At 37.9% G+C, this 10,479-nt stretch overlaps 1 protein-coding gene across 1 annotated transcript in view; it reads right to left on the bottom strand.

Moving 5' to 3' along the window:
* Window positions 1-10,479, bottom strand: part of TENM1 (teneurin transmembrane protein 1) — a 776,824-nt gene that overhangs the window by 681,316 nt on the left and 85,029 nt on the right. The window lies entirely within an intron of this gene.

The raw sequence follows: 10,479 nt of genomic DNA, 5'->3' as shown, positions 1-10,479 counted from the left end.
TATGTTGTTTTACAAAACATCTGAGCACCACTCTGGCTCAAATTAGACAGAAAACTAATGCATTGGATCCTTCCTTTAATCTTCTTTTTTAAAATTGCACTATGTTAGAACTCTAAATGTAGTCTATGTTGTTAGGAAGAAAGTTTTTTTTCCAAATGACATTTAATTTAGATAAAGATGCAGACTAGATTAAACAGATAGCAGACAAATATAATATATGATAGTAGAAAATTGGTTTCTATCTACTTTATCAGGATCTAAATCAATGTTTTGCACAGAATGCTAAGTAAAATAAACAGCCAGAGGGAAAAATTTGTTCTCTCTGATGGAGAAGTGAAAGCCAGCAATGTGATACAACAATGTTATTATAGAAATGCACAAAACTGCACCACTGGTCCATGCCCTGCTGACGGGAATCTTCATCTCTTTTCATAGCATGAAGGAAATCCTAAAATACACTTCAGAAAGACACCTTCAGATGGAGGAAGAAATACCTTGATAAAACTCACTAGTGCATAGTTTGCAAAGAACTTCTCTGGAGGATTTTAGCAATCACTATGTTTATTAAAAAAAAAAATTAAAAATACACCAAATATGAGCAAATCCCACTGAGGTCCATACTGGAGACAGGAACTGCTGCAACAATTTACTGTGAATTAGAAACCACAACATATTCCCCCTAAGTGCAATGTCCAGTCCTGCTATGATGAGGATTTAGGTCATAGTTTTCAATAAAAATAACTTTTATTCACTCACACAATCAACCTCAGTGATAGCAGTAAGAAGCATTAGATTTTTCTTGCAACAGGTGGTAAGAAAATATAGAAAATCAGACACATTCTGCCTTTGCGACTGTTTTACTTCTCCCAAAATTATATTATTCAAGAGGTAGGTGGTAGATTATTCAGGGTTTTTTGTTTATGTTCCCTGTCATTATATATCATCTGCAAGCTTCATTCCTTCAAAAATTGGTCTAGTCATTATTTCTTAGTTACACTATGACAGGCCTCCACTGCAGATGACTTTCAGAAATAAAATAATTCCCTCTCTGAAGGTAACAACACTGCATGCCACTCAAACTTCAGGCTGACATAAATCATAAGTCTTTTTTTTTTCCTTCAAATTATTTAATATTTACAAGCTTCTTAATAATTTCTTCCAGCACAGAAAAATTACTGCTTAGAAACAAGTTTTCCATATTAGTTTTTAGCAGCCCTGTCCATATGCCTGATTATATTTTGAAGGTACATAATTGTATTTCTATATTAACTTTGCATTTTAGCTAATTGATTATATTCTGCATGCCAGCAATGCAGTTTATGAACTGTTTACATTTCAAAACTTTGTCTTCTCTATGTTTTAAAAGAGGGAAAAAAATTCTTTTCTGTTATAGTCCTGAGGGGGTCCTGACATTTGCTTTGTCATCCATCTGTACACTGAATAAACACATGGATCATCTTTTAGCCTTTTACATAACTTCAGCATGGTGCAAAGATGCTGCATTTTAAGTGTCCATACATTTCTCCACTTTCAGGTTTGATTTATATTGTTACTTTAAAAGGTTTTGAGCTTGTAAAACTTGATGCCAAACCCTGAAATGTGCTGGAAAAAACAAATGGTCAAGTCAACAATCAAGTTCAAAATGGTCTCTGATTTGATGGAGAACTGGCAGAGATTGAGATAGATAAAGGGAAAAATAAAACTATATGTACCACACTGAAAAATAGAGATTATAACTCTTGGGGTGGTGGGAATAGAACAGGTGAATGTGAGGAGATTAAGGAAAAAAACCCAAACAAACAACAAAATAAAAATGAAATTCACATAACTTGGTTTGCTAAAGGTCAAGTGCATAAGAAGCACTCTGACTCCAGGACCACACTTAATACATTACTTTTACCAAAAATTCAGTAAGCAACTTTTTTAGAATAAACAAGTCAACCTTCATTCACTTCTGATCATAAAACTGAAAAAAAAAAATAAAAATATCTGGAAAATGTATGTGAGAAAGCACAAACTTGCAAGCTTTCAGCAAAGTGCAGTAAACAGAAAGCTCTCCAGTTATAGAGCTGGCTACTGCCACAGTGCTTTTCACACAGAACACTCTCATCAGTACAAAACATTAGGGCTGGATATTATGCTTATCTGTAATGCAGAAATAACATTCAATAACACAGAGCACTGGACTATGTGTACAGAGGAAAAATGCAGATACACACCTGGAGAGAAAGAAAATAAAACACTGCAGCATTTGTTGATCCCACCTGGCAGCATGGGGTCAGAGACTCAAATATTTTATTTTATGAACTGATTACAGCACTTGTGCTTTTAATTTTTTGGCATTAAAATTTCATAAGAACTTTAATGTTGACTTACTGCACTTTTACAACAACCACACAGATCCAATCGACCACAATGGCTTTAAAAGCTTTTTAACAAACTATGTGGACAATAAACCAGCCTCGACAAAGGAACCTTGAGAGACTCCCCAAGGTAGTATTGTAGGCTTTAATAGGGTCTGCTGATAATTCTTTAGAGAACACTGACATTCCATCAGACTGCTGTTTCTCTTTGCTAGACCTTGCTAAACTTCAGGGTTATCAAAAAGCTGTGGGAACAGGGTGAGGTGGGACCATTTGTGGGCAGCTTTGAAACTTCTTACACTTGCATTAGTTCCCATCACCTCAGTTTCAGCTGAAGTTCCAGTTCTATTCTCTTTCAAGATATACAATAAACAAAGCAGAAAACAACACAATGCTCTATTCACACTCTTGAGTAATTATGCATAATTAATTTTTTCAATTTTTGCTTCAATCCATAAAAAAGAATTTCATAAGCAAGCAATTCATGGGCTGATTTTTGAGAGTATTCATCTCTTACTTCACAGCTAATAACTTAAGTGCAAAAAACTTTTAGTTTAACTACTCAAAATCCATAGTAAGATAATGAATTCTAATGAATTGGAAATTCAGTTCACGTGCTATTATTTTCTCCTCTAAATTAATGTAATTCTTCATTTCAATGTGCAAACACCTAAATTTCCATTGGCAATTTCAACTTCTTTTTAACATTTCGTAAAATTTGCTTCAGTATCCGTTTTCAGCTTTTATACTTGCTTCCACACATGGTCTTATGCAGAGCAAAAAGTCTCCTTTTTTTACTGTTTTGCAATTTAAACAATCGACGAATTAAAACTGGTGGTAAAAATAGCAGTCAACTCATTTTGGTATTTTTCACATTTACAAAGAGATTTCCTAAAAAGATGTCAGAAACCAATATGCTTCAGGTTTTTTATTCATCTGGAGCAGTCTAGGCAATCCTCCAGGAAACTAAAAGGGAGAACAGAAAAAGGCAACTGTGCTTTAAAGTACCTTTAATACTTAATCACAAGGAGGCTGACACATTAACTAACAGCTCCAAACTGCTCTGTGCTAACACATGAGCTCACTAAAAATGGTCAGTCCCACCACCTCATTTCCAGCATTTAGGAGTCATCAGAATTCATTACCAGACCCTTGAATGCCACTTCAGTCACCCTGTGTCACCCCCATCAGCCTGAAGGTTGCAGCTGCTTCCATGAGCCCTGCCCATGGTAAAGCACTGTTGGAAAACTGCTTTCACCCTGATAATTCACATGCCAAGTGCTATCTCAGCAAAAAACCTTTCCTAAGTGAGATAAATAATGGAGCAGAAACTAAAAGCACCCGTTTTCATATTCCCACCACTCTAAAGAGAATTACAATTCACATGGAATTTTTGCATGTAGATAATATTTGTATATGTACATATATTTTATATGTATATATATATATATATATGTATATATATATTACATACATATATAAGTATAGGTATATAAATGAGGCAGTGTACTTTATCTTTCAGGGAAAAAAACCCTACAGTATCCCAGCTTTCTCCAAAGGTGACAAAGAGAACACTTTCCCCCAAACCAGAACCCTTTGCTTTATCCACACACTTCTTTCTTTTTAAAAGATATTTTTCATTAACTGCCCACAGCATAAGAAATGTAATAACAATATTACAAGCAGAAAAGCTGTTTGCAAATGGGATTGGGAAAGGCAACTCAAAGACAAGTGGAAAGGTGAAGAGTTGAAATATCTGCTGGAGTCTTGTTTGTTTAGATTAGCAGCTGATTACCACTTGCCCACATCAATTGCAATCAACTGTATTTATATTTATCCTTGGCATTTCCTTCTGAGATATCAATCAAAACATTTCTTTCTGGTTTTTGTGTTAACACACACTTCTAATCTCCAATCTGCATTTAAGACTTTCACTTTAAGTGTTTTTAAGCCACTTACATTTAAAATCACATTATTAAAAACATGAAAGAGCTAAACATTTTAGTAATTTTGAGTGGAAGTCGATTCTTTCCTTTAGAACTTAACTAATTTGAAGCTTTATGAAGAACAAAATTGCTCCAAACATTGGAAAACTTACTTTTCCAGTAAAATGACTAATATTAAAATTCTGTTATTCTGTATATTGCTATATACTACCAAAAAAACCCTGTTATTTCATTTCTATAAAATAATTTTTTAACTCATAAAGCTTGAGCTTTAAATCCATCATCCCTTTATGCCAAGGTCAAAATGTTCACCTTTATGACCATAGTTTATTAGTGATGAAAAGCACATGGTGCACTTCTGCACCAGATGTAGCACTAAAACTCACTATGGCAAGGTGTCCATGTAAAAATCCCTCATCAGAAATTTGCTCCTTCTAGCTCTAAGTCCAGCTATTTACAGAAAATATGGGGCTTTAGTGGCTACTGAGTATAAGCAATTAAAGGAATGCACACAAGGTGGATTCTTTTGCACATCCACTGCACATCCCTGGGTACACAGACATTGCCACCTACTTTGGCCAGTTCTTCCAGGAGAGTTGGAACATGCCAAGAATTTACCTTCTGCTGTTCCAGAATTACCCTAGAGCTCCTAATTTGTATGATATTCAGCTCCCAATAATGTACTGGATTACTATTTTAAATACAAGTATACAGAACTTTCAGACTGACAGAACCTTATGAATTACTTTTGAAAACTTAAAAGCCAGGCAAAGACTTTGCATTTAAATTGATTTTTGAAGGGTTTCCTGAAAAGGCCTATTTTCTTGACCATACTTAGTGATATCTAGCAGGATCCCATAAAGCATGGGCAGCCTAGAATAGAATGACAGTCATTTACATACAAATGAGCTCATTACTATTGCATTTTTTACCAGCTGTTGATTCAAAATTTGAAAGATGTTTTATGAATCTACATAAAATATTAAGTGATGGCCATTCTATTATCAGTGTCCCTTATTAATTCTTTGTACCAGTTTTTATCTGCATTTTAGTAACTGTCGCTCCATATATTGATTTTAATCAAAGCCATCACATCCCCAAATTTTCATCTGTGTTAAGAACTATTTCCAACTGCAATGCACACTGAATTGCCTAGCCATGAGTGTAAGTTTAAGCTAGGACACGACAGGCTAACAAAACATACACTCATTTTTAATGGAGCCAATATGCTACAATTCCTTTCAAGGAAATAAGCATTCTATCCATTGCTTAAAGCAACATCAAATTTATGGGCCACCTCTGCAGAAACTTCCTTGAATAAAGAGTCACTTCAAAAGGATTAACATGCATCTTTTCAGGAGCCAGCTCTTAATAATTCTGGTTTCCTTGCTGTCAAGCAGCAGAACTCTTCTTCCTCCATCTACTGTACAACAGGAAACGTGGTACAGCCCCGGCCAGAACCCTCATCTGGCCAACCCCAGGGAAGCCCCAATTTACACACTCACACAAATCTTCCTTTAGTCATTCAGGATTGCTTATTTACAGAGTGACTTTGACTAGGTTCATGCTGTATTTCATGCACACTTTCACACAATAAGAACTAAAGCCAAGGAACACATCCTGGCTTCAAAGATCTGCTAAGCAGTGTCTGCCAGGAGGCAATTGCACACCTTCAGTGGTGCAGATCAGCAGCACTAATTTGTATTACTCATTTAACATGAAAAACTTTAAAACTATCTTGAAAGAAAAGGATTTTGTCTTAATGCAGAAGCACAAATTCTGGATCTCATGAAATAAGCAAACACAGTGGTGAAATCTATCCCAAAAGAAATAAGGCCCTCCAAAGCAGGGGTGGTCTCACTAGGAGTGTGATGTCTCAAATAGCAAAGAGAGGAAGCCATGAATGCAATATGAGGATAAAAATGTCTATCCCTGCTCCTAAATTACTGCCCTTAATAAGAAGCGCCCAATGAGGACCAGAAACTTTTCATGTCAAAGAATTTCTTACATCCCAGATTTTGTTGCTTTACCATCTCAGAGAACCCAGCTCCTCCTCCTGCCATACCTGGATCTATTCCTCATCTTGCTCACTGCCCCTTCCAATCTTGACCAAAGGCAGAGCTCACCCTTTCATCACTGTGAGGCACAATTTGTTTAAGCAGCAATTAGGCACCCACAGAATCAGAAGATGCACAAAGCAGGAAAAAGAAAACAGAAGGCTTGGAACTTGCCAAATGAGGACTAAAAAACCAGCCCAGTTTGCAGGTCTAACCACAAAATTCCAGAGGAATTTCCAGCAGTAGTTTAGACTGACACCATTCCTGCATGCCAGCTTTTGATTCTCAGACCTGCAGCAGTGCATCACCCTACTCCACTGCCCTTCGGAGTACAAACTTCCCCATCACAGAGCATTAATTAGTAATATCTAAAGTGGTGGATTTTAATTTAAACATTGCAGCACATTAGTGTTAATATTATAGCCTCTGCAACTGCAGATTGTGTAGTATTGTTCATAATTTTCCTTCCTGCAGAGTTTTTGGAGGAATCAAGCATTCATGAACAAAGCTTTGCTAATTAGCTCAGAGCCTGCCTGTCTGAAGGGGCCATCAGTAATGAAAAATGAGAAGCAATCAGCGAGAGACTTCAAAACACAAGAAACTGGCAAGAAGAGCCCAGCAAACCAAAACATAATTGTATTCTAAATATTGCATCACCCCTGAAATTAAAAATAAATAAATATAGGAGCAGTATTTAAAAGATATTATAAGCATAATTGGAAGGTATATAGAGCTGATTAACACATTCAGAAAAACACTTTCATATTTTGAATACACTGTTCATCTCATGTCCTGGAGGGTGTGTATCTAGCTGTAATTTCACACTTTTCATGAGCAGCCAAGCTAGGAAACCATTGAGGCTATCAGCAAAAACTCATGTGAAATTCCATGTTATGCACTTGAAACAAAGCTTATTCAAACTGATTGTCACTGAGAAGATCCTGACACATGCACAAAAATGTAACCTCACCCCAAGGGAGGCTGGTGCAGTGTCATGTGGAACATTGCAGAGCAGATGCAAACAAGACTCACTCCTGCAATGCCACCACACAAACACAATAAAATCTGTCATCCCCACATCACACTGCAACACTGATCCCATCTTCACACCAAAATAAATCCAAACTGGTAGATGAAGAAAGGCATATCCAAAATCCCTCTGTTGAATATGATTAATAATGATGTTATTAAAACAAAATGCCCTATTTCAGGTGTTAATGAAGGAAATTGTTGTAGTGTGTTTTGTTAAGTTATTAGGTTGGTTTGTTCCAATCCCCTTCTGTCTGAAAATGGTTCTGCCCCAGCTCTCCCTTCCCGCCTTTGGAGCTGTCTGTCTCCCTGGCTCCACCCCAGCCAACAATGTATCCCCTAAACTCCGCCCTGGTTTCCCTGGAAACCCTTGGATCTTTTCTTCTGACCCCTCCCCGGTACCCCGCCAATCACTCTCACTGCCCGCCCTCACTGCTAGAATGTTCCAGCAGGGGAGTTCGGTGGTTGGCTGAGGGACCGGGGCCCCTCCCCAGTGCCCCGCCAATCACTCTCACTGCCCGCCCTTACTGCTAGAATGTTCCAGCAGGGGAGTTCGATGGTTGGCTGAGGAGCCGGGGCCCCTCCCCGGTACCCCGCCAATCACTCTCACTGCCCGCCCTTACTGCTAGAATGTTCCAGCAGGGGAGCTCGATGGTTGGCTGAGGGACCGGGGCCCCTCCCCAGAATGGTTCCCGTTGGTGCTGCCCACGTGTCAATCCCTCGGACCCCACTCCCCACTGCACCCCCATTGGCCCAATGCCTGGCACCTCCCTTGTTCTCCCTACCCCTTAAAACCTGCTGTCACCGCCTCCCCCCTGTCTTCTCCTGTCGGTCCCTGCGGGGTTCATTAAAGCCCGGATTAAGCCACAGTTGGAGTGCGCCCTCTTCTTTCCGCTGGCTGCAGCCTTTACCAGACTCTGTCCTGCCCAAGGTGTGCCCGCAGCCGCAAGCTGGGCCCTGCCTCAGGCGCTGTCCCGAAGGCCGCTCTCGGGAGAGGCCCCCTCGTGCTGCCGGCAGTGCTGGAGCCGGCCGGACGCTGGCAATAGAGTCACACCACACTGCTGCAGGGAATGATGACAAACCTGCAGTACTGCAGAAGCAAAGCATGGAACAGGGACGCAGGCTATCCCATGACCCTAACACACCTGCAACCAGTCAGCTGTACCCTGAATTGTTTCTGAGAAACTCTTTATATTTACAGAAAACACAAGGGTTATATGCTTACAAGACACCTTCTAGATCTAATGATTTTTTATGCTTTCTGTCATATGTTTCTCTGTGCTAAGTTTCTCAGTAAAATTCAAAAGCCAAACAGAAGTATCTCCATCAGAAGGGATTTGCTTATTTTATGCTTAAACTATTCCCTTAAGAGATAAATCTTGTCAGAGGTTCAGCAGTGAAAATTAAAATATTTCCACTACATTTAACTTTCCAAAAACATCTTATTTGAGCCAGGGTTGTTGTCCTTGATGAGTAAGACAGCTAAGAATTGGACTAGACTTTGAGAGAAAGCATCCTTTCACTGTATTTTATACTTCATTAATGTCTATCCTCATTTGATGTAAAGAAGCTGCGCCAAACCAGAAATCCAAAATACTAAGAGAAATCATTGCTTTAAATTTTAAGGCTCCAAGAAGAAAGAAAACAAATGTTAATTCAAATCTCAGATTTAGATTCTTCAGAGAAGTCACATGCAGATATTATTTTTATAATACCTGTTCAAAGCTTAACTGAGTATTTAAACCTGCCAAACTTTGACTATAACCAATTAATTGTCTGTGCAACTGCTGATAATTTTCTAGAAGTTATCAAGGTCTATTGCACAAACTTCTTCGGGGACTTAAAAAATTCAGATTATTAGCATGATAGAACATATAATCTTTGAAATGGTTTAGGAGCAGACAGAACAAGAAGTGTTTAATACAATGCATATACCTACTTAACACAGAAAATGGCCAATATAGAAACTACTATGAGAATGAAGGGATGAACCCCACCTCCCTCTCCTGATCCAAAATTATATAGAAGCAAGGAAATTCAGAGCAAAATGTGTACTATAAGGTTTATGCAGTATATTTTTATATTCCCAACTGTCTGCCTTCTGTCATTTGTTTTTTGTCAGAGTCTTTGTGTCAGTTCTCCTGAAGGGCACAAGTATTGGCTTGCCCTTCCTATATTGCTGGCACAAAGCAACAGTCCCCAGGCTCCAGGAACTATTTTCAAAAATATCACAAAATAATATTTATGTACATAAACACAAATACAGATTTGTGTCAGGTATAAGCAACTTAGGAAATGGGTCATTAAATTGGATGGAAGTGACAGAAACCAAAGAGAGAAATAAAGATTCTGCAATCCCATATTATTTGCTTCCCATAATAGTAAAATATTACAGATCATTTCTGTAACAGTGAAAGATATAAAACCCAGAATCCAATATTTCAATAAAGGTTTCAATAACCTTTACAGAGTTCAATGGATTACTCATGTGAATAACCAGCTAAAATAACAGTAATTTTTAAGATAAGAAGGCCAGTGAGAGAGTACATTCATCTATAAAGACTATTTTTTTTTCTCTTTTAGCAGTAAATTTTAAGAAGCAGAGCCTATTCCAATTTTTAAAATTTGGATTCCAAGAGAAATACAGCTTTTCTATTCAAAAATAAGCATAATAAAAATACTGAAAATTATGTGTTCAATTGAAAGCCATAAAATTGTTCCAAAATATTTTTCTAGATTGCAAGGAAGTGTCCAAGTAAGGATCAAGGAACAGCTATATTATATAACTATGCACAGACTAATCTTGGTAATATTTGCCTTCATAAAATACTTTACAAGTCAAAACACATTTTCCACACACAAAACAACTGCAGGTGAATGAAAATGTGACATAAGCACCAAACTTCAATAGGAAAACCTAATTTATACTCATAGATCTGAACAGGAATGTAAAGAACCAGGAAGAGGTAAAACTGCCCACAGCATTGGTGTCAGCTGCCAGGCTCTAAGGAATTCCCTTTGCACGATTCATCCTGATCAGGACATTATCCTGACACACCCAAACCAGAGTCACATCTGTCAGCA

This window comes from Agelaius phoeniceus, chromosome 14 (genome assembly GCF_051311805.1).
Source record: "Agelaius phoeniceus isolate bAgePho1 chromosome 14, bAgePho1.hap1, whole genome shotgun sequence".
In the NCBI taxonomy this organism is placed as follows: domain Eukaryota; kingdom Metazoa; phylum Chordata; class Aves; order Passeriformes; family Icteridae; genus Agelaius; species Agelaius phoeniceus.
The sequence above is the reverse complement of the archived record's forward strand: the minus strand, read 5'-3'. Positions and strand labels throughout refer to the sequence as shown.